This window comes from Falco punctatus, assembly GCF_963210335.1.
Source record: "Falco punctatus genome assembly, chromosome: 14".
In the NCBI taxonomy this organism is placed as follows: Eukaryota; Metazoa; Chordata; class Aves; order Falconiformes; family Falconidae; genus Falco; species Falco punctatus.
The window spans coordinates 3922911-3949802 of NC_137594.1; the positions used below are offsets into that span (position 1 = coordinate 3922911).

Consider the following 26892-nt stretch of genomic DNA (forward strand, 5'->3'; position numbering starts at 1 on the left):
CAAAGCGGCAGAAGACAAAGTACATCAGATGGCTTCTGTATTCCCACTTTGCTCTAGCCATGCTGGGTCATCAAGGGATATAAAATGTATCAGACTCAGTTAACTTAATTTTCAGGCAGAAAGAACATTTTATTAATGACGCTCTAAAACTTACTGGGCTGTTACAGCCTGACCCAATGGATATCACAGCCAGTGAAGAGACAGTCATTGTTTGTCTTCAGCAAACATCAGGGAAGGTATTTAGATTTTTTAAAGGCAGTTTTAGTAGCTTGACCTTCCAAGTAGGTGAGTTTGTGAATAACTTCTGGATTCAAATAGGCATGCTCCTTTATACCCATGAGCACAGTTTCCCCATGTATATCTGGATTAAGTCAGGTTTCAGAGATAATACACCCACAGTTCTGCCCAGATGGCAGATGTATATCACACTTTGAAAAGTTCGGTATTTTTTTATGCTTAAAAGTCCCACTTAACCTATCTGATAACAGAAATATCCATAATGACAGATGACAACCATCCAGACTATTATATGAGCATTTAAGGAGGCCAAAATAAAGTAGATTTTGTATCTAATGCACACTGGCCTCTGACAGGCAGTAGTATGTCAGGAAAATCTCTGTTATGATGAAGATACTCTGGTGTTGAGTGTGGTTATTTCACTGGCTGATGCCTACAGAAGAAAAGTATGGTGGTACCAAGAAGCGAAGTCATAGCACTGTGCTCCTGTCCCATGGTCTCAGCCACAGGGCCAGCTGTCCTTGCCACGTGCCTGGTGCTCCACAAGCATTCTCCAGAACTGATTGGGATAGGAAGCTCTTACACAGAAAAAAACTAAGAAATCCCCAAGGTATCTGTTTCCATGGCTCCAGGGTTCTGTCCCAGTGTCAGGATCTTTGTAAACTCATTCTGGATGAAGCCTCTAGGCAAGTCTGATATGATCTAGTGAACGTGTTTACATGGATGGTGAAAGATAACTTTGTAAGCAAGCCTAAACCCAAGCAGTCTCATATCCAAATGCACAATTTATAAGACAGAATAAATCCGGACACAATTTTCCACACATAATCTCTCATCAGTTGTAAATCCCAAACCTACATGGAAAACATCCCTTGCCATCTGATTTTATCAGACCTAAAGGCAGACACTTAAAGGCAACCCATTTTGTGGCGCTCCCTAGGCTTTGGATCTTTTTCCTCTTGCTCTATTGCAAAAATTAGAGCTTTATGAAAATCCCCATTGGTGATTCACTGTTGTAAGTGCTTCCGTATTGCTTTCCCACTTCCTACTGAGTGCAGACACTTGCATTTTGGATGCAAGTTTGTGTAGTCAGATACAAATAGTCATCAGACTTGCAGCAGGCGCCCCCCCCTCCCCCCCCCCCCCCCCCAGTGCCCTCTCTGTTTCATGCTGTTCCAACTGTCCCTTCCTGGAGAGGAAAACAGGCATCCAGAGAGGCATGATTGTGCAAGAACTGTCCTGAGGTTGCAAAGACCTAATCCTCTTGGGGAAAATTGCCATGCCTGGTCACAGGGGACATTTTCCTCTCTTCCAGATGCTTTGGCTGGGGCGGATAGGCCAAGCCCGAAGCTTTCCAAGAGGTGCATGAGGTTTTAGCCACACAATTTGCTTTAAAGTCAAAGGGAGTCACGCAGCTAAGCCTTGGCCAGCAGCTACGGTATGTGGCCTTGCATAACTATAATGTTTATTGGCTTGGTGAGCACTATGAAACATTCTTTGGGTGGGCTTGAACTTCCCCCACAAAAAACCAACCATAGGCTCCAGGCTGGTGCACGCGGAGGCTCGCAGTGCTGCTCTCGGCTCTGCCTTTGCCTCGGCCAGACCTCTCAGCCCTTCGCCGCCGAGCGGCAGCTGAACTCCGATAGCATCGAATGCGGGATGAGGTCACAGCTTCTGAAATCCCACTGATCCTTACCCAAACACCACGCAAAACCTTCGAACTCTCAAAACTGTATATAAAATATCATGCTTAATAAGGCTATTGTATCACAGCAGGGCCCGGGTTTAAGGTCTCTAAATCCTGGCTATTTCCTTAGGCACTGATTATTTGGTTTTCTCTAATGCGGGATTCTGCGTGTTGTTTGTACAGCAGATTTATAATGCTACACCTCTAAGCAAATTCTTTCTTCTCAGGAGTGGAGCTGGAAGGTTTTATGCCCCTGAATTTCTACCCTTTTTTGTGCATGGACAACAGTCATTTTGCTTTTGACGACACTGCAATGCGTTAGAGGCGCTGCAAATGCCCAGACATCCACGTGCCCTCGCTTTGCATGGGCGGCTTCGGTTTGTTTGTTGTCGCTGTTTAGAAGAAAGTTCAGCCAGTCCACATCTACGCCCTTGGCCTTTGCTTCTCAAACTGAGAAAACTGTCGTATAAACCATCACCTCTAGCATTTCGCTACCCAGTTTTTGCTCTGGAGCAAGACACGCTGCCAAGGCTCAGGCTTGCTGTTTAATGCACATCAGCTGAAACATCAAAGCTCCTAAGGATGTGTTCACATATCTCCTCCAACAGCATTAGGAGAGGCCACATCAGGATAACCTGATGTGAAAATAAAACAACTACAGAATGAGAGGGAAATGTTTTGACCACTTCTTTTTATTTTCTGCCTTTTACCCAACGCAGGGAAGAAAGCTGAGCAAAACAGTGTAAAAATAAACAGAAAAATTAATCCCTCCAGCCTCAGCCAACCTCTCCTGTCATCTGGGAAAAATACCCCCTTTCCCACATCTGCCCCTGTAGGCTTCCATCTGTAATTTACTGTGGTGAAAAAATTATTCAGGTACTGTTGGGTCAACACAGGACTTACAAAGTAAATGAGAATGACTAATGTGACATTATACCCCCACTGAACTCCTTCCAGTGGCCGTCTGCAAGCAGCTGAAGCCAATCCATCAGCGGATGTAGCAGCATTTGTTTCTGAAACATCTGGTATATATCAATATGTAAATCACAAAGAGATTTTGATCTAAATGCCTCATGTTGTTGTTGTTGTTGTTGTTTCAAGGAACTGTAACCAGCCACTGCTCAGCATTACTTTTCATTTTCTTTTTGACTTTTGCTGTAATACTACTTAAGTATTCAAATATTAACTTGTGATGATTATCCCAAGTAATATTTTTAGCATTTTTTTTTTTTCTGGAATCAAAGTATTTTCTTACCAAAGGAATTTAAGCCTGTCAAACTCTGAATTAGACCTTAATTGTATCCCTTGTCAATCACTTTTAATCCAAGCGGCAGTTAGGGCAAGCAGACCTCACATGTTTTGGCAAGTCAATGGTAAAGTGACTTGGCAAACACCATGGCAAGATGATACTGTGATTAAATAGCCAGGAAGGGACTCGGTTCCCATTCTTTGAGGGAGCTTTCTCCAAAATGTGCCAGATCTCCTTTCCAGAAGATGATAAATACATTTCTGATGCAAAAATGTTAAGGCGTCCATTTTAAACAGGGTTGGAAACTTCCTCCCTGCTCATGAATGTGGAGTGCTCAACTTTTCTGAAAACCAGATCGCTTATTTTACAGCTTAAGTAGGGGTTTGGGGGCTCCTCTTCGTCATATTCCTGACATGGAGGTTGAAATGAAAGAATGAAGACACCCAGATGTTCATTAAAAAAAAAAAAAAAAGTAACCAAAGTACATTAAGCAATTTTTTAATATATTGTCAGTTAGGACCTAGATGTGGGTTGAATAGTATTTTGTAACACACAGATTTTAGAAGGTTTTTATTTGATTTGAAATGTTTCTCCTTGCCTTTAAATATTTCCATCCAGTACTTTCAATCTGAGAGAACTTCTGAACAGAGCCAAAGCCTGGGAGCTGTAAAATGTAATTCACAAGAAATTATTATTACAAGAGCAAAATAAAAAAAGGGTACTGACGTGCTGTTTTTCCTTATCTAGAGAGAGCAAAATATGAAAAGGAAATAAATGGTTTTCTTGTTGAAAAGCAGGTCCTGGAAATTACTCCTTGTGGGTAGATTCCTGCATCCACACCAGGCTCTGCAGAATCACTTGGAGTCGGAGGGAAGGGAGGAGGGAAGATGAGCATGAGTGCTTGGAAGGATCGGTGACCTAGAAAAGATTTTTAAAATTCCTTCAGTTCTCACAATCAGATAAAAGCATGGACAAAAAGCAAGTGACTCATCTTCTCTTGTTCCCTTCTAATAGTTTCCTAATGAAGTAATTACAATGTACCCGTTTGGCAACATAGAAAATAGAAGACAAGAAAAATCAAGAGGAGGGGGGAGAAGTCTAATTAGCTGATCGCTGCCTCCCCGTGGATCTCTTACCACTCCAACAGCCTGCAAAGATCATGCTAAAATTTTCCCCAAATCAGACTTTTCTATACACTTTATGCATGCACAATATACATGTGATTACCCACTAATTAGTATGATCACTTTTGTAGCCGAGCATGCACTGTAATATGGATGTATATCTGCTGTGTAAAGGGCCAGGTGAAATTTATAGGAGGAGGTCATTGCTCAATATCTGTTATTAGTCTAAGATGGAAAATCAGGCAAGTTCCCAGACAGGTGAATCTGAAATAGAAGAGGCAAATTTCTTGTCTTTTACCCAAGATCCTCACAGCTACAGCAAAAGGCCACCAGGAGCATATTCTTATGAGACTTACTGAGGTAAGATCTTGGTGACCTGTCAGGACTGCTTGTTTATTAAAAAAAAATGTCTTCAGAATTACATAAATGGATGTAGCTCTGAGAAACCTCTTGGAAATTATGACCCAGACAATTTGGAGCACAGAGGGAAAATCCTGTACTGATCTACTTGCTCAAGCACATTGTACTTGATCGTTATTTAGCGTTTTCAGAGCAGGGTTTTAATCTACCCAGGGCAGTTAATCTGCATGCATTTCTGGAGGGAGAGGGGATTCGTGTTGCATGCAAGGAGCCAGCATCGTTGCTGCCTGCCTTGGCACCCAGCACGGAGCGTGGCCATAAATAAATCCAATGAGCCAAGCCTTGCTCACAACCACGCATGCAACTGGCCTGCAGTTGCTCCTGCTGCCAATACCTCATCTATAGCTGACGGGGGAAGCTCTGTGTTTTGGCTCGCGAAGTGTGCAGATGCTGAAGATCCGCAGGAAACATGCAGTCAAGTGCTGGAAAATGTATCTGCCTGGGCTGGTGGTGCACATGGCTCAAACCAGAGTGCAGCGGAGGGACAGACCCCATAAGTACTGGCAAGGGGGAGTGTGGCCAGCAGCTCTGTGACCATCTGCGGAGTGATCCCTCCCAAGCCCTTTGACAGCAGCAGGCATTTGGTTCCCCATCTGCTAAGGGGGCAGATTTCTCTTTTGGAAAAAACTTTGGGATCCAGGGGTGAAAAAAATGCGTGGTAGCCACTAAATCAGAATTACATATTTTGCTACCTGTTTTGGTTTTTTCTTTTGCAGAGGTGGAAATGAAGATGAGAATCAATGAAGGGAGACACAATTTTTCACTAAAATCATAAATGTTATTTTCATCCATCTATCCGTCTGTCCATCCATCCATCCATCCATCCATCATTAAACCAATAAAAATATTTTATAACAATGTAAATATTTATTCAGCCAGAAAAATCACTGTCTTAGCAAGCAAGGTCCTTGAATTTTCTTTATCTTTCCAAGCCAAATGAGGCAAAAAACTAATTAAAGATGAAAACTAAACCAGTCTCTTTAATTCTCCAGGACTGGAATGGTAACGCAAGTTCATCTTGCTTAACAGGGGAGTTTTATCATGACAACTACCCTGCCAACATTTTATTAAGGCTTAAACTCCATCCAAACAATTTTCTTCACAGGAGGAACCCACTCCCTTCATGTGTCTACTGAGAAGAAAGCCCTTATTCTCCATTTTCCATCATCCATGTACGTGGTCAAATTCTCCTTGGGTAACCAAGTGTGAAGCTAGCACTTTGGACTGAGTTGCAAACGAGAAGTGCTCTCGTATATTATTTTGGGAGAGGAGCACATGGCTCTGGTGGAGCTGGCTGGGGATCGTGCCGGTTTCTGAAGCCTTCGTCCTCCCTTCCCACTTTTTCTATCTTCTCTTTTCCATTCTCTGTTGAGTTATCCTCACAGAAGAGCATGATGTTGCCAAAATCAGGGTCCGACAGGGCAAGGAGATGAATGTTGTGTTTTTAAAGTTAACAGAAGTTGGTTCCTTAGAGTTCATGCCGGTGTCACAGCGTGTGCTGAACTCCTACACGTTTTGAAACTTGATCTTACACCTTGCCTTTTATGAAGATGAAATCCTTGGCAGGTGATTATTTTGCTTTCTCACATCATATCAGACGGTTTAAGCACCAGTCTGCTTGCTAAGAGCCAGCTGTTGTGAAGTGAAAAAAAACAGAAAGAAAGAAAGAAAGAAATTCCTCCCTGAAAAGCCAAGGCTTTCAGAAATCCCACTGTGGCAAGCTGCTGCTGCTACTATCCATAGTTATCATTAGGTTTCATTGCAAAGTGGTGGATGTGGGTGTTTTAAAACACCGGACTCAGTCACAACATTAAATTAGGAAAATGTAGAAAGAAGCAGGAAGCCAAAATTTTCTTTTCCTGGAAAACCAGAGAAGAGCAGAGACCGGTAACTGATCAGCAGCATGCACACGAACAGCATCCCATGTTTATGATTGCTGCCTCCACCGCTGCCCTCCTCGCAGCAGTGGGAGGACGAAAACCACCCCAACACCTTGTCTGTGACCACCCAAACCCTCGGTGGAGCAAGCTGGGAGTGACAACTCTCCTCAGTCCTTCCAACCCTATCCTGAGCCCAGCCAGGATTATTTTGCTAATTCCAGCTCACTCCTGCACACGCAGTGACTTATATCTCCTTGGAGAGGCGAGCCTGAGCTCCGGGGAAAGGCTCTTTGGGGTGCTGGGAGGCTCAGAAATGGGAGCATCTCCGTGTTGCCAATGCTGCCTTCCATCGACTGTCTTTTCTAGAATCCTTGTGCTGGTCCAAACGAGTCAGGAGATGGACAGCCCTGTCCTGTAGAGTGAGGAGAAGGGCAGGCTCCCGGTGATGGCGGTGCCTTGCACACAACCAGCTGGCCAACCACCCTCACCTCCAGCATGTTGGCTGCAACCTGCAGAAAAGATCCCAAATAAATCCTTTGTGCTGATGCTGTGCCATCTCGAGCAGCACATCAAACAGCTGCCAGCGTGCTCTCCCTGACCTTCTTGACTGCTTTAAAAACAGCCTTTCTTTTTGTAAGAGCCCTGTCCTCTGGCCATGAGCTAAGGGAGACTGTCGTGGACATGCCCACCCAAAAGGGGAGGAGAGCGATGAGGAACTCCCCTCGCGAAATAAATGTGCTGTGAGAATTTCATATTTGGAGCAATGGGGCTAAATGGGACATGTCATGTAGCGTATAATGTATTGGCAAGGGTTACACAGTGTTTCCTTTGCTGTTTGATAAAAATAAAATTTTTTCATTTGCCAAGACCATCAAAGTAACTGTTTGCTCTTCACTATGACCAAAGGAAACAGTGTTTCTTCCACTATCAACAAAAGGAATATATTTATGTCTCAAACCGGCTTTTCCATGTGCACACCCCCCCCCCCCCCCCCCAGAAAGCTGATTTTAAATAATTCTGAAATGAATTAGTGTCTCTGCACTGGATGCTCATTTCCTTAGAAAAGCAACGATGGGACGATTTTTCCCTAGTGCACCTCCTGAATTTGGCCCAGCACACACTGTTGAACTGTTTTTCCTTCCTTTCCTCCCTCTAATGCAGTTGCTCGGTTTCAGCTACTGTGAGCCTGACCCAAATCCCATTGCGGTCCACAGAAAACCTCATCTGGGCTAGGGTGAGCATTAGCCCGCTTGTAACCCAGCCTTGCGGTAAAAGGGAAATGAAGGAGGAATAATTTTGGGACAGCTGGACTATGTCTGGTACCAGGTCTCTTCATTGCTTGTCTTTATTAGCTCATTAAGCACGTAACAAGAGGCTACTGCTGTCTGACCATAGCAAACCGTGCGTACACATTGTTTTCTCTATAAAAACACATTTGGACACTCTGTTAGTAAAATGAGCAGAACTCCCTGATGAAAAGGTTTTCCGCCCATATCTGCACTGTCCTCAGCCGGCACAAGGCAAGCTTGGTTGCTGTGCATGTCCCTTAGGCCTTCAACACACCTTAGGGGTGAAAATGTTTTAAAGATGCAATAAAAATAACTGATTTTCATTATAAAATAAGAATATTACTTCTATGATGTTAAGTCCTCACTTAATCCAAACAGAAATCTGAGGGCATTGGGAATTTGGTGTGTTTGAACATCAGATACACCAAATGCAGAGTGTTTGGTGTCAACAGTCTTCAGTGAAGCAAAGAAATGCAATTAAGTTGAAGTTGTTTTTTTTTTTTGCAAACATATGGACAAATTGTTTTTTTTTCTCCTTTGGGACTAGTATTAATGCATCGCTGACATGTCAAGGGACTTCTGCTTTCTTGATCCTAGATTTGGGCAAGCTTGGAATTGCTGGTAGTAGTAGTAATAGTAGTTTTGCCCCTACCTCCCAGATCATAATTTTCCCAGCAGTAATTAATTTGCTTTATATGGAGGCTTAGAAGATTACCTCAGTGTGAGTAGAAGTACGTATGGAGGAAGGGGAACTGAAATATGAAATCATATGCTGAAAGCTGTTTTTTTCTTTACTTACATAAGCAGAGAGGTTAGTAATGTAGAAGTCTCTGTGTGTTCTGCTACTATGTTCAGGGAAAAGTGTAGGTAGATAAGGAGGTATTGGTGTGAAAAATTAGGATATTCTGATCTATCTGATCATCATATGAATATATTTTTTGAGTATTCATACATGTAAGCATATACCTATTTATCCTTCTATTGTTCAAATAATATTCACAGCTTTTCTTCCTGAAGTTCGATCCCCAAAATGCAAAACTGATGCCTTCTATAACCGTGTTATCTTGTTGCTTGCTTCCAGCATGTGCAATGCTCTAACAGTACCCCAAACACAGATACACACCCATACGCATACAAACACCCACCCACTTATACATATTATAGGAAAACCGAAGCTCTGAATTTTCCAAGTGCGGCTACACCCTTTTGAGTATTGTTTACAGCTCTTGTCACAGTTCTGAATGGATGTAAGTGAAAGCCATTTCTCTAGGAGAGTCTTGGGGACCCAAAGCAGGGTATGGTAACGCTGCTATCAGCGTGTGCTGTTGCACCTGTGAGCATCTGATGGACACATCCACCTCTGGGGATTTTGTCAGTTTGCTTGCTTCAGGCAGGGACAGAGACAGTTTATACAACTCTGAAAACTGCTTTGAAAGGTACTGTGTGGTGTTGATCATCAGCCCAGAAACATAACTCTAAAAACTGGAACTGATTAATTCCTGCATATACATAGTTCTATATGTGCCTGCGTGACATAGTAGTCTAAAGTACTCAGTTAAGGCTTTTAATATGGAAAATAACAGAAGCATCTCTAGTTCTTGTGCAGACACTGCAGGTAGGATTTCAAGTTCTTGGTCTCTTGCTGGTTCTGACATTCATCGAGACGTTCAGTGACTGGCTTCAGGAAAGCACAATTAGATGAAGATGGCAATTTCAGTCTCCGAACTGTACTCCCAACTCAGTAGGACCAACACCACTTGTCATAGCAGGCAAAAAAAAAAAAAAAAAAAAAAAATCTAGCTGTAGGCTGACCACCAAATATCAGGAAAATAAATGGTTTGATTTCCAAGATACAGTCAATATTTTCTTTTGTGAGAAGAAACAAGGATTTCTTCTAAAAATGAGTCCAGAAGACCTGGGAATGCTGCACAGAACACTACATTTGTAGGTGGCAGGCTCATTATTTTGTTAACAGATGGATAAATCAAGGGCTCCCTTGTTATTTTATTTTTGCAGTGTACTTTAAAAATACTCACACGCCCACTTAGTGCTTCCTCATCGATAACACCAGCAGCAGGGGGGAGACGGTGTCACCTTCCATAAACAGGTACTGTTGACATACGGCTTGTAAAATAGAACAATTTCAATAGGGTTAGAGCCAGCTCCGAGAAAAGGTGCAGATAACGCTGCCTTATCTGACAGTATTAGCCAAAAAATATGCCTGCGTATTTGAAGTCCCGTATTTGTCTGATCCACACATATTTTGTTGACACAGGGCCAAGACTAACAGTGGGTTTAATTGGTTGTACAGATCAGACAATGATGTTCAGGAAGATGAAAATAATATTGGCCCAATGAGATGTGCTTTGTGTTTAAGGTTGTCAATTTTCTGCTCCAGCCTGGGCTGGAGTCACAACAGCTGACCGCAGCCAGCACTTAAATGAGATTTAATGAAGCTGTTTGGCTCAGGGCAAGGTAACCAGACACACACAGAGAACGTGGATGAGAGAGCGCTGCTAATGCTCAGTAGAGTCTTTCCAAAAAACTAGATTGTTTTTTCCTTAAAAACAGCATGGAGATGATATAATTCCTGAATTTTTATGAGGCTTTTCCCAGGGGTTTGGAGATGGTTTCATATGTAACAAACACGAACTCAGAGAGAGGAAAATGCAGAATACTGAGAAACCCACCAAACCAGAGAGAGCCATTATAAGGAAAAAATTGTGGGGAGGGTTAAAGCTTGGAAAATGAGAGGGGAGAAGTGGTGGCATCACAGGTTTCCAAACCTCATTAAATATATCTTACTCATCCAGCCAGTAGTCCAAAGCTCGAACACTGGGGTTAGTGCTGCGATATTTCATCACACCGGAGCCGTGCCCGTGAATGCCATTTCACCTTCAGGAAATGTTGAAAACATATCCTGCACTTCGTGTTGAGTTTCCAACCAATGCTGGCCCGTGTGGTTATCGTATCGATCTGGCTTTCTTCAATTTTCCCCACTTCTCCTCCATTCCCTACATTGCTCATGGCTGAATCCCTCTGGAAATTCCCCCGCATGCATCAGCGAGAGGTTTTCTGTCTGCCACCACAACCCTTGGCAGACAGCGATGTGTCTCATGTATTTACTAGGTGAAATATCTGGGTTACTGTCACAGCGTTTGACGGAGGCATCCACTCATGTATCAGCATTAGCTGTACCCAGAGATTAGTTAACAGGATAAAAGTCTCGTAAACAGGAGTGAGAACAGTCTTTCTGAAAACAAGGAGACCTTAAATCAAAGAGAGCTCTGCTATAAAGAAACATCGAACTGTGATACTTTGGTTCTGTGAGGATTTTATCTTGCATGAATTTGCATCCCTTAAATTTCACCCTCTAAAATTAGTCTTAACCACCAAAAATGTGCCTGGCCTAAGCTCCAAGTGTGGTTGAACCACCAACTTCCATCCCTGAACCGAGAAATTTGCCAAGGCTGTCTCAAATTTGGACACTGTTCATTAAAAAGTCAATCCAGTTTAGCTTGAAAGGTCCCAACTTACAAACGAGCATGAACTAAAATATGGGACAAAATATGCTTTGTCCCTGGCCTCCTAAACTTGGTTATGCAGATAGAAGTCTGCCTCTTCTCTTATTTTTTATTCCTGCCCCCCCCCCCCCCTTTTTTTTTTTAACCAGCTATTTTCATAAGTGAAATCCATTGCTTCGGGGTTGGCTTTTTTGAACCACACACATTTCTAAGAGTCACTTGCCAAGAAACGTCTGTAAAAGTATTTCTAGATGTTTGGAATTTCCTAGCAGTAGTATGGAAGTTTGGTTTGTTTGAATCTCTTGCTCAGCAGGAGGAAAATTGAGCTCAACATGTTTATGAGTATAAAAGCCATCTGTTTGATAGGGATCCTGGAAGAAGGCTGAAGGTCTGACTCTGAGATGATGAAGTGAAAAAAGTGAAAAAGAAAGGTTTCTGTTACCTGCTGCTGAGAATTAATTATACTGTTAATAGTGTGCTAGAACTAGGAGTGCTTTAAGTTATTACTTAAGCCCTAAGAAATAGATACGACTTTAACAATAAGCTTCCCTGAAGCAAAATCCACTATAACTTTTTAAATAGTTGGTCACATACCCCAAAATTTTGTGTGGCAGGATGCTTCTCCATAAATGTGTTCTGCCAAGGATATTCCCCCTGCCACTTTCCCTTTCTCTGTGGATAAAAAAACCGGGATTTTTGAGGGATGTGGCTACCTTATGTGCCTGACCATCACCTGCAGCCTGAAATTTAAGTTCTCATGTCAAGACCCTTGATGTCACCTTGGTCTTTGGTTGCATTTCTCAAAATTCTTGATGTTTTGTGGCTTCCCTGGGATGCCTGCAGGGAAGGAGTGCTGTGAAATAGGATTCACTGCTTCGGTGGGAGTGGAGGGTGGGAAAGAGAAATGGGAGATGTCTCACCAGACCTAATAAAATAGTTCAACTGAAAAACCCCCATCCAGAAGTCATGGCTGGGAGCTGGGCTGCTTGGAGCCACTTTTTTTAGGAACCAAACTCTTTCTGCTCTTTATAGCAGGAGCCAAGGGAGACGAGGCTCTAATTTTACTGCAGGAGCTGTGTTCCTTGTTTGTGGGGTGAACAGACTCAGTAATCCCCTCTCTAAGACATTATTTAGACATATCAGGTCAAAACCTGTTCACTACTCGATGACTTTCCGGTGGTTTACAGTAAAACAACTTAGCTGCCACATGTCTATAGCTTTGAAACCCATCAACAAAGCACAGACTGTGGAAGCCACTATATGCCAACAACTAAAAATATCCATACAGCACGGGGCAGCTGCAGACAGGCACTTGCAGAGCCTCCTGCACAGGGGTTTTGCAGGGCAAAGACACCTCAGCACCCCTGAAAAGCACAGAAGTTTCCTGCATTTCTGCCCTTTCCCCTCTCGTTCGCAGCCCGAGTTCGCTCCAGCTGCAGCATTGCTCTTTTAAAATGCAAATTCTCGTTGCACAAACCTGAATAAATACCGATGGCGAAGGCGGACAGGCCTGCCGCGCTTTGGTACACACTGGCTTTGTCCCTCCATGTGCTGGCACGAGTACCGAGCTCGGGGTTTTTGGAGGGCTGCCAGCGGGGCGAGATGCCACCAGTATTTTCTTTAGTGCGTTGTAAACCCCAGGTGAGTTTTGACACCATCCGTACCCTTGGCGGACACTCACTGCATTATATATGAACTGTTTGGAGCATGTTGAGTGCGGAGACTCCTGTAATGTCCAGAAGTATTTGGGTGTACAAAGAAAAATACAGCTGAGCTAACAGAGCTTTAAAAGATGCTGACTTGGGTGCTTGATAGCCCCTGCGTAAGGCTTGCTTGTCAACATTACCAGGCGAAATCTATGAAATCTATGCCTTCAACCTGAATATACAAGGAGAGCCAAAATAACACATTATGAGCGTTAATGCAGTTGAAAGTAAAACCGCATGTTTTCCAAAGGGTTTAAAAGCTCATTTGAAGTAGGGCAAAGGGTCAGAAAAGAAGGAGTCCCATTTATGTAGCTTTGGCAACTGTTTAAAAATGAAGAAGCCCCACTTAGAACATGTACATTTCATTATATCACTGCTGCCCTTGTCACCGGCAGGAAAAGTGGAGATGCTCGCCCTTGCTTGCATGTGCAAACTCCGAGGGTTTCCCGACTTCTCCCAGAAAAAAAGGAAAGAAACAGTTCTTTGTTAGGAGTGAGTGGAAAGAGCATAAACCCCAAATTATTTTTTTTTAATTATTTTTTTTTAAGGGGATTTTTATGCTTAAGCAATAAGAAGAAAACTGGGCATGTTTTATGGTGCTGAGTGCAAGGCTGTGTTAACTGCTGGGTGACCTGGTGTGCTGAGTACCGCCTGGGACAGCGAGGGCTCAGCACCTCCTGCTGCAGGACCCGTGGGGCTCAGTGAGCTGGGGTGGGGGTGGGCTGAGATGATGGTGGGTGTGTGCATGGGGCTGTCCTGCTCCTTGCTGCCTCCAGTGCTTTATCCCAGTCCCAGAGGGGACTTCATGGCTTTCTGGTGATGTTTTTGCTTTGGCCTTTGCCTTGTTATACTTTTGGCATCTATATTTCCCAATAAGTGATGGCATGCAATTACTCAGAGACCCGTCCCCTGGCTCTGACCTGACCACTCAAATCCCCCTCCTGACTCCCTGCCACCCGTAACACCCAAGGCACTGATCCTTTCCGGGCTGTCCCAAATTCAGAGGAGCAGGGAATGAGGGACAGGTGGGATGCTCCACGTCCTATACCCTATACAACCACAGAGGACCAGAGTGCCTGGAGCAAACTGCTTTGGGTTTGGAGAGTCTCAATGAACCTGCAGAGATGTGTTGCAGAGAAGCTGTCAAGCTACCTGCCCCCCAGGACCACTTCAGCTTTCTTGCCAGCACACCTGGCTTGTAAAAATACTGCAGGAACACCAGCGTTTTGCCCTTCAGGGACTGATTTCCAGTAAGTGCAGCCTTTGGTGTGAATTTCTCAGTCCCATTTTAATGGGCTGCAAAATCATCTTAGTGCCAGAGCCTGCCTGGAGTGAATCCTGCCCATCTCACCGTCCTGGGCTTACAACAAAACGCGGTGTGTTAAAGGTAAAATATTTGAAGCGAGTTTGTCTGCTTTTTCTCTAGGGATCTGGGAAAAAGAAGTGTTTCTGTTAAAAAGAAACATCTCCCTGGTCCGCAGGCTTGAGCAACGGGAACATTTTTGTCTGAGGTTCGAGTTAAATCACTGGCAGGACATCACTGCTTTTTGAGTACTTTAACTCAGATCCAACAAAAATCCATAAAAAGCTGTTAAGTTGCGATGAAGGAGAGCCACAGCGGTAATGAGTTTACTACAGTCCTTTAGGATAAACTCCAGATTGCTGCAGGGTGAGGAGCCTGAGTGCTGTTCCCGGAGGGCAGGCAGGTATTGCTGCAGTGTAATGTCCTTCGTGCACCTTCAGCCTCCCCGTGTCCCTGCCAGAAACCGCGGAGTAGATCAAGAGTAGATCGGGAGGGAATGTGAGGTGCTGATCTGTGTCTCCGTTACAACCTCCAGCTCTGTGCACAGGCGGGAAAGGGCCCTTGGCTGCAGCAGCAGGCTGGGCTGGTGGGTTTATGGAGATGGATAGCATTACAAGGTGGGAGAATGGGAGTGACAGAGCATGCTGCAGAGCACGACCGGCGCTCCCTGGGGAGTATCTGCTGGGCACCAAGCGGAGCTTTAGGAGGCCTGCATCCTTCACATTTAACAGCATATCGTTTCCCTTCCTTTCAACATACGCAGGGGGAAGAAGGGAAGAGACACAAAGCTAAATAACCCCACATCGAACGGTTTCAAGAAAGTTAAAAAGTTGTCAGACACGCGGGCAATAACACAGTGATCAGCAGCTGCAAAGCATCCCAGAAACCTGCCTATGAAGAAAAGGAGGAGAAAGGGTCCGAGCGTGCGTAAGAGCCGTTTACCACCTTCGTTAGTGTGCAGAGCCCTTTTCTGTGGGGCTGTGAGCTGCGTAACAGCCTTCGGAGACCACAGAGACTCCTGGTCGTGCAAGTGGTGGAAGGCTTTTGCCCAGGAAGGGGGGATGATATTCCTCAAACATCATGCAGAACCTCAGCCTCTTAATGCAGCTTCTCTTCTCTCTTGTGCATACTGTATAGAAACTGGAGTGGCTTCTGCCATTCAATACCATTCATTCTGCCAAATCACCACCAGTATAGGATTGATTTAAAGTTTTGCTCTAATACAGAAATTGCTCTGAATTTGGGGACGTTTGTGGATTTACAGCTTCAGAAAAATAAGACAGCAGGACAACCCACAGGCTGCATGCTGTAGAGCAGTCCAGAGGGATGTCTGAGGTGTTTCAGCTTTATTTATGCAATAAGGGGGCACTGGCAGACAGGCTTTGCAGATACTGGGACAAAGAAGAGAGTGACAATGAAAGCTACAGTTGATGGTGGCAGCTCCTGCAATGTGCTGGCCTCTCACTCACACATGGGCCCACCTCTGCTGCAAGCCAGAGGCATTTGGCTTCTTGCAGCAGAAAACTCTTTTCCGTGTCAACATTTCCCTCATGCTTTGGAAATCAGAATGACTTGAGGGTCTTCGTGTATGAGAGTCTAAATTAAATACTGACTAAGAGGTTTCATGTGAGCTTGAGTGTTTTTAAAAAATCTAAATGAATCCCACAGGGTGAGTTTAGGGCTCTAAAAAGGATTCAAGTAGAATAAAGGATGTATGAGTTAGAGGCATAGGGAAAGTCTCGAATGGCAGATGACTCAGCAAAAAAAGAGAGACCAAGAAGATGCAGAAATAACATTAGGAATATAAAGAGACTGGAAGTAGAGATAATTTTCCTGTACCAAAGTAAGGAAAGAAAGTTTGTCTAATATTCCCCAAATTACTCCTCTCCAAATATTTGTTGGTTGATTTGCTTTTCCCTTCCAAAGCCTCAACAGCCTGGTTTTATTTTCCTGGCTGTGTGGAGAACCAGGAACACCAGCAATATGGTTTCCAACATGAAATCCTACTTGCTGGCTTGAAAATCTATACCTAGTGTTGAAGGGATACAAGCATCAATTTTTATTAGAGCTTTATTTGCTACTTTTAAGCAATGAAGAAAGTCTGCTACAAAGTAAAAACATATGTCCCATGAAAAATATTGATGTGCACAGATAATGTTGTACATCCCCTGGGTACCAGGTGGATGAAAAGAGTCAGAAAGTCATTAATAGGGAAGGACAAAATAATTATAAGTCATTGCATTAGACAAATCGCAGCTGAACCTCTTTAGTTCACTGTTTGCTGGTTTGAATTTCAAATAATCCTTCTGTAACACACTGATGATGGACTTCAAGCCTAAAGGAGGGAAATCAGAATGTATGAAATCTTCCCAAGTAACATATATATAGTCCATTCATATTAGATACGTGCTGTATGTTAAAGTTCAGTAAATATTTACTGATGCGCTGCTCTTTCCAGTAGTGAGCACAGTGGACTGATGCAAGTGTGTATTAAATACATCTTCACATCTTCAGCTTTGCTTCCTTCTTCCCTCACAGTATTAAAAGTGGGAAAACAACATTTTAAATATTGTGATTGTAAGATTAGAGAGTGGCAGCAGTCTTTTCTTCTGATTAAGAGTGACCATGTTTCAGTACAATGTCTTATAAAAATATAGAAAAGAAGTTCTGGTCATTTCTGCATCTAGCCACAGAGAAAATCAGCGATGCCGAGGATTCCATATGTTTTTGATTAGCTTTTCCGGCTCATTCTTCTTATTAAAGTTCATTTTGAGGTTTGACTGATTCTCCTTTTGCCTTTGCTGTTCTGGTCCTCCCTCAAAACTCGGGTGGTTTGGGAAGCCTTTTCTTGGGAGCCCTTACTGACGGAGTGGTGGGACCTTTCCTGGGGTACATGTAGCTTGACTAGCAGTGGGGCCGAGGTATGGTGTCTGTCTCACCCTGGGGTGGGACATCCCCCAACCACCTTGCCCCACTGCCTTGGAGATGACCGGCACTCCAGGGAAGCCAGAGGTGTATCATTTGCTAGTGTCCTATCTGAAAAGTGGAGCACAGGGTATGAAGTTAACACAGACATCTGTTAATATCAGCTGAAGGTCCAGTGCAAAATGCTTTAAAAGTTTCCATGTGCTTTTTTTGCTGGTGATTTTCTCCCCCCTCCTTTCTGACAAACTCTGTTGATAATCTCCAGGAGCAGCAGAAACGAAGGGAGAAATGGAAGGAAAGGAAGTTTACTGGATGAAAAACTTTCAAATCGCAGAAGTGAATTTATGTAAGATTTCCACTTCTTTTTAGGTTAAAACCCCTTTTAAACCAAGGAGCTACACTGTCAGTACCGAATCCAAATTCAAATCATTCCAGGCTGGCCTAATTAAAAAAAAATCTCCAGGGCTGGTGTCAAGGGACCATTCAAAAGTCTAAGGACGGAGCCTATCCCTTCATCAGAAAACAAAGAGAAATGCTGAATATGTATGAAGATGGTCAGGAGCTTTCCCAAGCTCCCAGTCCTCTCCTTGGGAAACCAAAAAGTATCAGTTTTAAATCTCTTCGGTGCATTTGTGAGACACAGGCAGTCATTGTACGCAAGACCCACGGTATTAATCACCTCTAGGTTTCCCTTTCCTCTTTCTAAAGAGGGGATTTTTTTATTTTTTTTTAATGTCAATAAATAGTCCTGCCTGAGATTAGACTGTCAGGGACATAATGCCAGGAAAAAATCTGCAATGCCCCGGGCTGGAGGGCCCTGACCTGTTTCCAGAGTCAGCTCAGTAGGTGCAGGTGACCGCGGTGGTTTTACCCCAGCGCTACAAGCCCTGCTTTATGGCGCAGCTGAAGAGAGTGATGGTCCCACTGGTCGGGATATGCAAACATCTCTAGATTAAAAGAAGCCGGATCACCTCCCAAACCAAATATTGAATTAGGTCTGGGATTTTTTTTTTTTTTCCATCCCTTTTTCATCTCCCATTAGGGCTGCTCTAGTCTCGGCTGTGTCACTGGCTTCTTTGTCCCCACATCCTGCAAAAAAATACTGAATATCTCAAGCTGTCGTTTGTGCTTACAGTTCAGGTCTGCTTTGCCTGCAGCGTTAATTCAACGTATCACCCACAAATAAGCTTCTGACCACAAACAGATGAGTGCTTAGGTGTCTTTTGGACATATCTTCACAGTAACATTTTTTTTTTTTTCTGTGGGCTTGCTTGGTGTGTTTTGGCTGTGTGTCTCAATGAGAATAGATGTCCTTTCCTTGCTTATTTTTTCATGTAGATGTAAATCACAGTCTCCTGCATGGTAGAGCTATGGGTGACCTTGTAAAGATTTTCACTAGGATGTTGAACATCCAGGAAGTTTGAGTCTAATCCTGCTCCTGCCCTACTCAATGCCACCCATTTCAGTACCAACCAGAAGGAAGAAATATGTCACACAGGAAGCAAAAAGAAAGTTAAAATGTATTTGAACTTTTCAGAAATGACAGGTCAGCTCAAAATTTGGCTCTTTTTTAAAGAAGGAGGAAAGGGAGTGTTTTTCTGATTACCAAAATGTATCTTGTGTATTCTGTAGCTGGATTGTTAAAGGTATCCAACCTGGAGCAATCTTCTTTCACCTCCTTGTGTTTTTTTTAAGGAGACATGAAGAGAAAATGGCCCCTTGACTTATGACAGTTCTGTGATGGGACAACATTTTCATGCTACTGTATTTTAATATCCTTCTCAACAATGACATCTTCTACTGATTAAAGGCAGGTCAGTGAGTGAATCTAATAACATATTTGTGGAAACATAAGGAGCTGAAATATGCCCTTGGCTTTTCAGGAAACAGAGGTCTTTCAGAAATGCCAGAGAAATGAGATTCTATTTTTCCAAGGCATCAAATTTTTTTAAAGCAACCCAAAATGTGCATAATCATATTATAGGCAATCAGGGTGCTATTCAGCTACTATATCAAACAGGCATGTCATTAGCGCAGCAGGCTAATTGCTTGAGCTTTCCTTGACCTGGGACTTCAACATTAAGGCTCTGGGTGGCCAAGTGATTTTCATAATTTTGTCTGTACTCCATGAGGCTAGAGGAAATCAAGGTCTGTGATTGCTTTGGTAATTTTCCTTTCAGAACAGATTGCTTGATTTGACGTTTTAAGTACAGTATCTTGTAACTCACAGGCAGGGGAACCTTTCAAAGAAACTGCTGTGAGTGCAGTCTGCTGTTTTCCTTGCTAAAACACTCTTCTGTGTCTTTAGAAGACTTATCTTTGTGAGAACACAGCAGCAGATCATGAGAATTGAGTTGCCACTGAGATAAGGTCATGTTATGTAGAAATATGAGCTCCTTAACCTCTGATCTTTCCCCCCACTTCCAATTTTGTAACCTTTTGCCGCGTGTAGTTCACAGTGAAGTCAGGAGAAACGCTCGGATTCCTCTTGGTTTCCCTATCAAGAACAGGACGAATGTACTTTTTTTTATTTCTTAGGCTTTTTGAAAATCCACAGTGTGCTGCCTTACGGGTTTCTACCTGGCTTCCACCAAAGGAAAAACTTCTTCCAACTCCTCAGACGTGATGATGACACACATCTAAAATATCTGCCATTCCTCACCATGCTCAGAAGAGAATTTAACTTCTGACTAGATCAGTAGCCAACAAAGGTGGCTGTGGACATTTAAGCAAAGGTTTGGGATGAGATGTTGTGAAATGGCTGCATCCTGAAAGCCAGGGCAGGGAGCAGAAGTTTGACAGTGAACATGAATTAAGCAGGGTGGATTTTGACCAGAACTTCGGCATGAAATCCCAAGTCAACTGAAAGTCAATAGAGGAAGTTGTGATCAGTGTTACACCTCTTGGTGTAAATTGATTTGAACCCAATACTGGATCAAGAGTTTCCATTTCCCTTGGGTGCAAGAGGGGGAAGAAATGAGCCAGAGCCACCGTAGCTCCCTGCGATAGGCGCGGATGGGGAGAAAAACACTTCCAGTCAGGGTGATGTTGGAAAAGTGATTTGCAGCAGCAAATTAGATGTCTCTTACTTGTCCCCAGATTACTGGCTGTTTTCTGAAGCTCTGAGTTTTGCTTCTATCCCTCTGATGTCTCTGCTAGAAAGCAATAGACCAAGGCATAGTAAAACAAGGCATGTGAACTGAAAACATTTCTAACAGTTACTTGACTTTAAAACTTCCTTGAGCAGCTTGGTCAGCTGTCCACCCTCTTCCCTGGTCTCCTTCCCCAAGCTCTGAAATTTTCCAGGGAATTAGGAAAGTTTGGATCCACACTACAAAATCTGCAGCTGGAGCTAAATATGTTTCACACATACAAATCTATGTTCACCTTTTTGTTTTGTTTGTTAAATTTCATTGGTAGAAGAATTTTCATAGATGTTATAATCTCTCTTTTCTTGCACAATTAGATTGGAAAGTGCACTGTGCAGACCCATTTTTCAAAGTGAAAGCCTAGAAGGAGGAAAATTATAATTCTCCTGAATACTTTGTATAAGTTGATGGCTATGAAAAGATAGGTTTAGTGTTTAAAGCTGTATGATGGGGTCACACACAGACCCTTACTGTATGGGATTAAATCTGAAATATTGTAATATTATTTTAGCAATATTTCACAATTCCTGATTTGAATCTTTGTGGTTTACCAGTTCACTAATAACTTCTTGAACTGGAAAAACGTGTTTCTGGGACATTCCATGAATATTTCCAATAAAACTTACTAAACATGGGATTTTCTTTACGGTTCTAATTTCATCAACATTTTAAAAATATCATTTTAACAATTAACAACCTTGAAGCAGGAATTTTCTGAGCTAATTTGTAGATTGCAATGCTGGAGAAGGTATCTATCTTTTTCTTAGAAGAGGGCATATTAAAAGTTTGGCAGAGATTTAATTACACATGGGCTACTGCAAAGGAGTGAATGCCAGGCATGGTCAAAAGGAAATCTTTATTATGTTACGGGAAACACATTTCCTTGGTCACTGCAAAAACTCAAAAAACTACTGAGGGTACAGCAAAGGGGACTGGATGCACAACGGATGTTGCTGACAGACTGTTTGGAGAGATATTACATCATCTGCTTCATTACTTCCCTGGAATACAGGAGTTTAACTGGAAGCTGGATTGGACTGGTGATCCTGACTGGAGATGCAGGGATGGGTATCACACTGTGGTCAGCTGTAGCGTGTGTGCAGAACCAGAGCAACTGGTTGTGTGAGCATCCCTGGTGCAGGCAGAGGCAATGAGCCATAGCAATGCCTCATGCAGTGTTGCAGTGCCTGAAAGATGCTCCGAGATTTCCAGGCTGCTATCTTCCTGGTCCTGTCCCTCAAATATAAATATGCGCTTCAGATATTTAGTTCAGCTGGTTCAAATGAGCCATGGCACTATCAATTATTTGGTCTCTGATCCCATGAGAGGCTCAGGTTGCGCATAGTGAGAACGCTTTATCCTTTGGTCTAACAGAATAATCTTATAGCTCAAGCAATAAAGTGTTGCAGCTCTGGATCCAGAGGTACAAGAGGTCTCCAGCTCTCAACTGGAGTCCTTTTTATGCAGAAAGATATAAACCCAAGCACGTGTATGCTGTGCCTTGGCAAGGAGAACACGCTCTCTTCTCCAGGCGACATGTGAGTCTGCTGCTCTTGCCACTATCTTAGACAGTCATCTTCTCTGTAGGAAGAATGGATTTAATTATATCACAGTTTCCAGTTTTATTAAGGCTCAAACAATACGAGCATTAAAGTGAAATAATACGCCAAGTACTGTAGAGGCCACTGAAACGTTTCCTGTTATTGTGTTGTAATGGAGATTGCAGTGAGGCTGAGCCGTTCCAAATGACTGCAGCAGAAAATGTCTCTAACCCTCTCCAAGCGCCGCAGCACAGCAGAGCTCTCAGGACTATCACCCTTGACAATAGATTTTCTAGGAATTAACAACTGAGGTGGCAAATAATTTCCCTAGGAGGACCGGGCCAGGCTCAGGCACTTCCCGGCTCTCTGCAAGCCTTCCCAAAGCACAGCTGGCCACAGCTGGCAGGGTGGAGAGCTGCGTTCGGCGAAGGGCTACAACCTTCCCTAGCCACAAAGAAGTGACCGAGCTCATGAGTAGAAATTGTTGACAAATATAGGGCGTAGAAAAGCCACTGCTGTTATGAGAGAGCTCAGCTGGGTGGCAAATTTCTGGCAGAAACTGGCATTTGTGCCCAGTTCCCTGGAAGGACTGCATTCCCGTGCACAACAGTGTTACTCGAGAGAAAGCAGACATACAGAAGCGGCTGCGATTCCCAGCAATGTTGTACTTGGAAGAGGAAACTATCCATCCATACAACACGCCTGTGAATTTTTATACCAGCTCACAGGGGTTTTTAGTCCATCTCAAATAAGCAAATTAAAGTGTAGTATTTAAAATCTGGTGGTCATCACTGTTGGTTTCGTGTTCCTACCCTTTCCTGAGGCTGGTGTCCTTTCAGTCTAGATGTGGAACACATCTGAGATCCTTACCACCAAATCATCCCCAAAGGAAGGGTTGTGCTGATGAGAGATGCAGCTGAATTTCACTGGCTTCAGTGGCCAAACTCCATGAGGATAGGATTTCCAACAGTGTGATTTAACCAAATTCACACACGCGACCTCTAACAGAAATACGTCTCTTCTACATTTTAGTTGCATTCTTCTACTAGTCTGAAATGTTAACTTAATCTCTGCCTCCTAGCTGACCTTTTTTATTCATCTACCTTCACTGCAATGAAAATGAATCATTCGATCATCCTAGCTCGATATATTGTTCTGGAATGAATTCATGGGCACATCCATGAAGGTTGTTTCCTACCGTAGACAGCAAGGGGTTTCTATGTGAACGCTCTCGTGATGCTTTTCCAAGGGATTTAAATTCAGTTAGAATAAATTACAGGCCTTTGAATATACCACTGGAATACGAGTGAAAATTACAGTGTTCTCATCTATTTACATGGAGACTCTTTATAAATAATGAGTCAGCGGTTGCTCTGTCATGAATTGACCACAAACTTTTTGTGCTGTTTTTTTGGATTTGTCATCACTACCTTAGCTGAGAGTGGCTAGGGGTGACTTAAACCAGAATTTAACAGAGTGGAGCTCCCTGTGACAAAGTGAAACTAAGGTGGTTACAAAAAGTGGGCAGTGCAACATGCTCCCCCCCCAGTTTAAACTTTTATTAATCATTTCATTTTACAACAGTTAACCCTTGGCCAAGCAGTAACTGATGCCAGGGCTTTGCAGGTGAATTTGCTATCACAGGAGAAAACAGCAAAGCAGACTCAGGCTATATGTTTGTTACAACATGTTCTAGTTATAAGATGCTTTGGAATAGCTGAGGTAAGAACAGGCACTTGAGACATCCCAGGGTCTTCGGACACTTTCAGAACATCAGTAATCTATGTTTCATCATCCCTGGGAGGTGAGGTTTTTTGTGTGCAATTGGGGAACTTGCTAACAGACTGTATAAAATTTGCTCTCTGTAAGGAAAGTCATTTAATTGCCTGCCCACAGAAGTGCATCTCATTTTTGCCGTTTCCCTTCTCATGCTGAAGTACCACAGAAACGTTGTCTATGGACAAAGAGTGAAGAATTAAGCCCTCAAGCACTGAAAAAAGTGTGTGGGAATCCATCCTGCTGCTGGATTTTTGCAAGTTGTGAATAGTACAGGAATTAACTCTGCAAAATACATGTTTACAAATTATAAGGTTGTATCTTCAGCTGAAGATATAAAGCACATACAAATAATTATTTTTTCCAAATCCCCTTTCCTTCCAGCTGGACATTTACTGGGATTATGCAGTCAGTGCTGCACTTCAGGAGAGAAAGGACTGGAAGGAAAATTAGCTACAGACAAAACTGGCAGAAAATTAAGAGATACGCATGCGCATGGGCAATAGAAATCACATTTAAGAAAACGGGGAAAATTGTGAAAGACAGACTGCATACAGTAGTCTTAGTGTTTGCACTGGTTAAACCCCTTTTATCTCACATTCATAAACACAGGCTCTCTATATGATATAAAACACATTTAGCTGTCATTGAAATGCTGTGATTTATGGAACAGGGCTGTCCCTAAGAGGGTAACAACACTTGGTGCTTATTTTGGCAGGTGCACTAATTCAAACTGCTGAGCAGCTCAAAGAACAGCTAATGCTAATGACAAAAGGTTAATGATTTTCTTTTCTTTTCCTTTTATTTTTTTTTATATTGGAAATATTTGTTCAGTTTAGGCACCGCTTCATATGTGACCCCAGCTGTAGCCATGCAGATGTCAGCTCACTTTGCATTTGGCAAAGGCAGCATTTGAAGAAAATATTATTTTAGTTTCAAACATGACTAAATAACCATCCACATCGCTGAGCTAATGAAGAGACATATACAGACCTTTGCTTTTCCTTCGTGTTTGCATTTAAAAGGTGATAAATGATGATCTATTTCCCTAGTAAATAGGAAATGACATGTCCAATAGAAAAAACAGCATTAAATATATTCACTTCTCCATCTATCTATCAGTTCTGGGTTACATTTTACAATCTTTCCATGGTTCTTCAGTGCACTTGTTACACGAAGGTTCTTCTGGCTTAACAGATTTGTGGATTTGCCTGTAGCACTTTAAACGTGCCTATACTCTCTGCTGCTTGCTAACTCCCTAAGTTATCCCCCTACATATTTTATAAGTGTTTGGTCATGTTTAGCGAGATGGAAACCCATGTAGTCAAATCCTGAACCTATTTTCAGCATATGTCAAAACCCCCATTGTTGAAAGCAGGACACAAAAAAAATGGTTGTCATAGCCTCAGACTAATGCTGGCTGCAGAAAGGGTCCCTGTTCCCCCCCAGTCTGAGCCGCAGTATTACAGGAACAGCAGCATCCTTCACACATGATGTATACCTGGGGGTCAGCTAATTGGTCCTGGAGAGCAACAGCAGGTGGGAGTGAACCAGGGATGTTTTCCTCTCCGAAACTGTTTTTAAAAATATGTGATGCAGTTTGGCATGGTTGCTGAAGTAGACCTGAGCTGGTCTGAACACTGAGATGCCCACTCTGTCCTTCCCGTGGCATGGGTAACCAGAGCTGCATCAGGGTAACCCTGACCCAGGTTGGAGGAGCAGGAGGGAGGAGGAGGGCACGTTCCCGGGCAGTATGTCAGTCATCATTAAAACGCCTGCCTGGGCCAGGTTCCCTGGTGTCTTTTGCGTGGTGCAATCAGCTTTGACTTTCTGCCTTATGCTGGTGATGATGAGCATCAAACATCTGCTCATCCTGCATGGGGAGCAACTAGGTGTGAGAGAAAGCCCTGGGAGCTCTGCATAGGGCTTACCTACTGGGCACAGCACTAGGAAAATAAAAAAAAAAAAAAAAAAAGACAAGAATTTTTAAAGTCTTTTGAGACCTTCAGAGGCTAGATCCCTCAAGATGAAATGCTTTATTATCACTGTCAGCACGTGAGCACTCAGAGAAGTTCTGTTCTCCAACACAACAGGGCTAGTCATCTGCCACAGGACAAAAATCTCATGTGCAACAATATGAAAAGCAGCAGAAAAGTCCAACAATAACAACAAGGCAGCGAAATCCTGGCCAGCAGTGAAAAGTAGGTCATTTTGAATGCATCCAAGAGCCGTATCTCCACAAGGAACTGGACAGAAACCAGAAAGATATTTGTCTAATCATGGAGGATCAGGTGCCCGTCCCCCTCCCCACCCTCTCCTCATTAACCTCTGGCATCAAGGCAGGTTTGAGACAGGCTCCTAATAAGTGTGATTTTTCTTAGATAGTCCAACATTATTATTATTATTTTCTAAACCACAGTGTTGCTCACAGTGAGGGCCATGTTCCCTTTGCTCCGCCAAGTTCTCTCTGATACGGGGAGGGGAGCTGGGGAACTGGTTGCACCACTGACTCTTCTGGCTCTTGCTATAGCTCCACACATGCAAAACTGCTTAGGGTTCAGCTCTGGTCCCAGCTGGACCATGCTGAGGACCAGCAGAGCATCAGGGTGGCTGTTCTCATCACAAACCAAACCTGTCCCAGGCCTCGATTGGAGCTGGAAAGCCCTGCAAGAAATTTCAGCTGGAAAGTCCCTACAAGCAATTGCAACTGCTTGGTAAGTGTCTTATGCCAGGAGAATTCTCCGCAGCAAAAAATTGGGTTAGATTATCCCTTTTTAATGCATTTTGAGTAGGGCTATGTCTAGAGTGGTTGCATTAGGAAAAGCAGAACTGAACAAAAAGCCCCCGGGATTTAATGAGTAGGTGTTCAGAAAGCTCTAGTCCATCATTTACTAGTAAGGAAAGAAGGAAGCCTGGAAAGCATTAGGAACAGAAGGACCACCAGACATGAAAAATGGTATTTTTAATGCTGAAATTATCAGCAGAAGAGTTCCTTAGAGTTTACAAGGGGAGTTTTAACACTACCATCACAGCAGGACTTGATAAGTAAAATGTGTGTAACTTTAAGAGTTTTCCCCCCCCA

General features: G+C 43.2%; 1 long non-coding RNA gene across 5 annotated transcripts in view; it reads right to left on the reverse strand.

Annotated features, from left to right (window-relative positions):
- The window catches only part of LOC308073065, a 146933-nt gene continuing 120041 nt past the window's right edge, over positions 1 to 26892 (reverse strand). For all 5 annotated transcript variants that reach the window (XR_013931887.1, XR_013931888.1, XR_013931889.1 and 2 more), the window contains one exon: positions 1 to 26892. This exon is cut by the window's right edge and continues 17707 nt beyond it. This is a non-coding gene — a long non-coding RNA (uncharacterized lncRNA).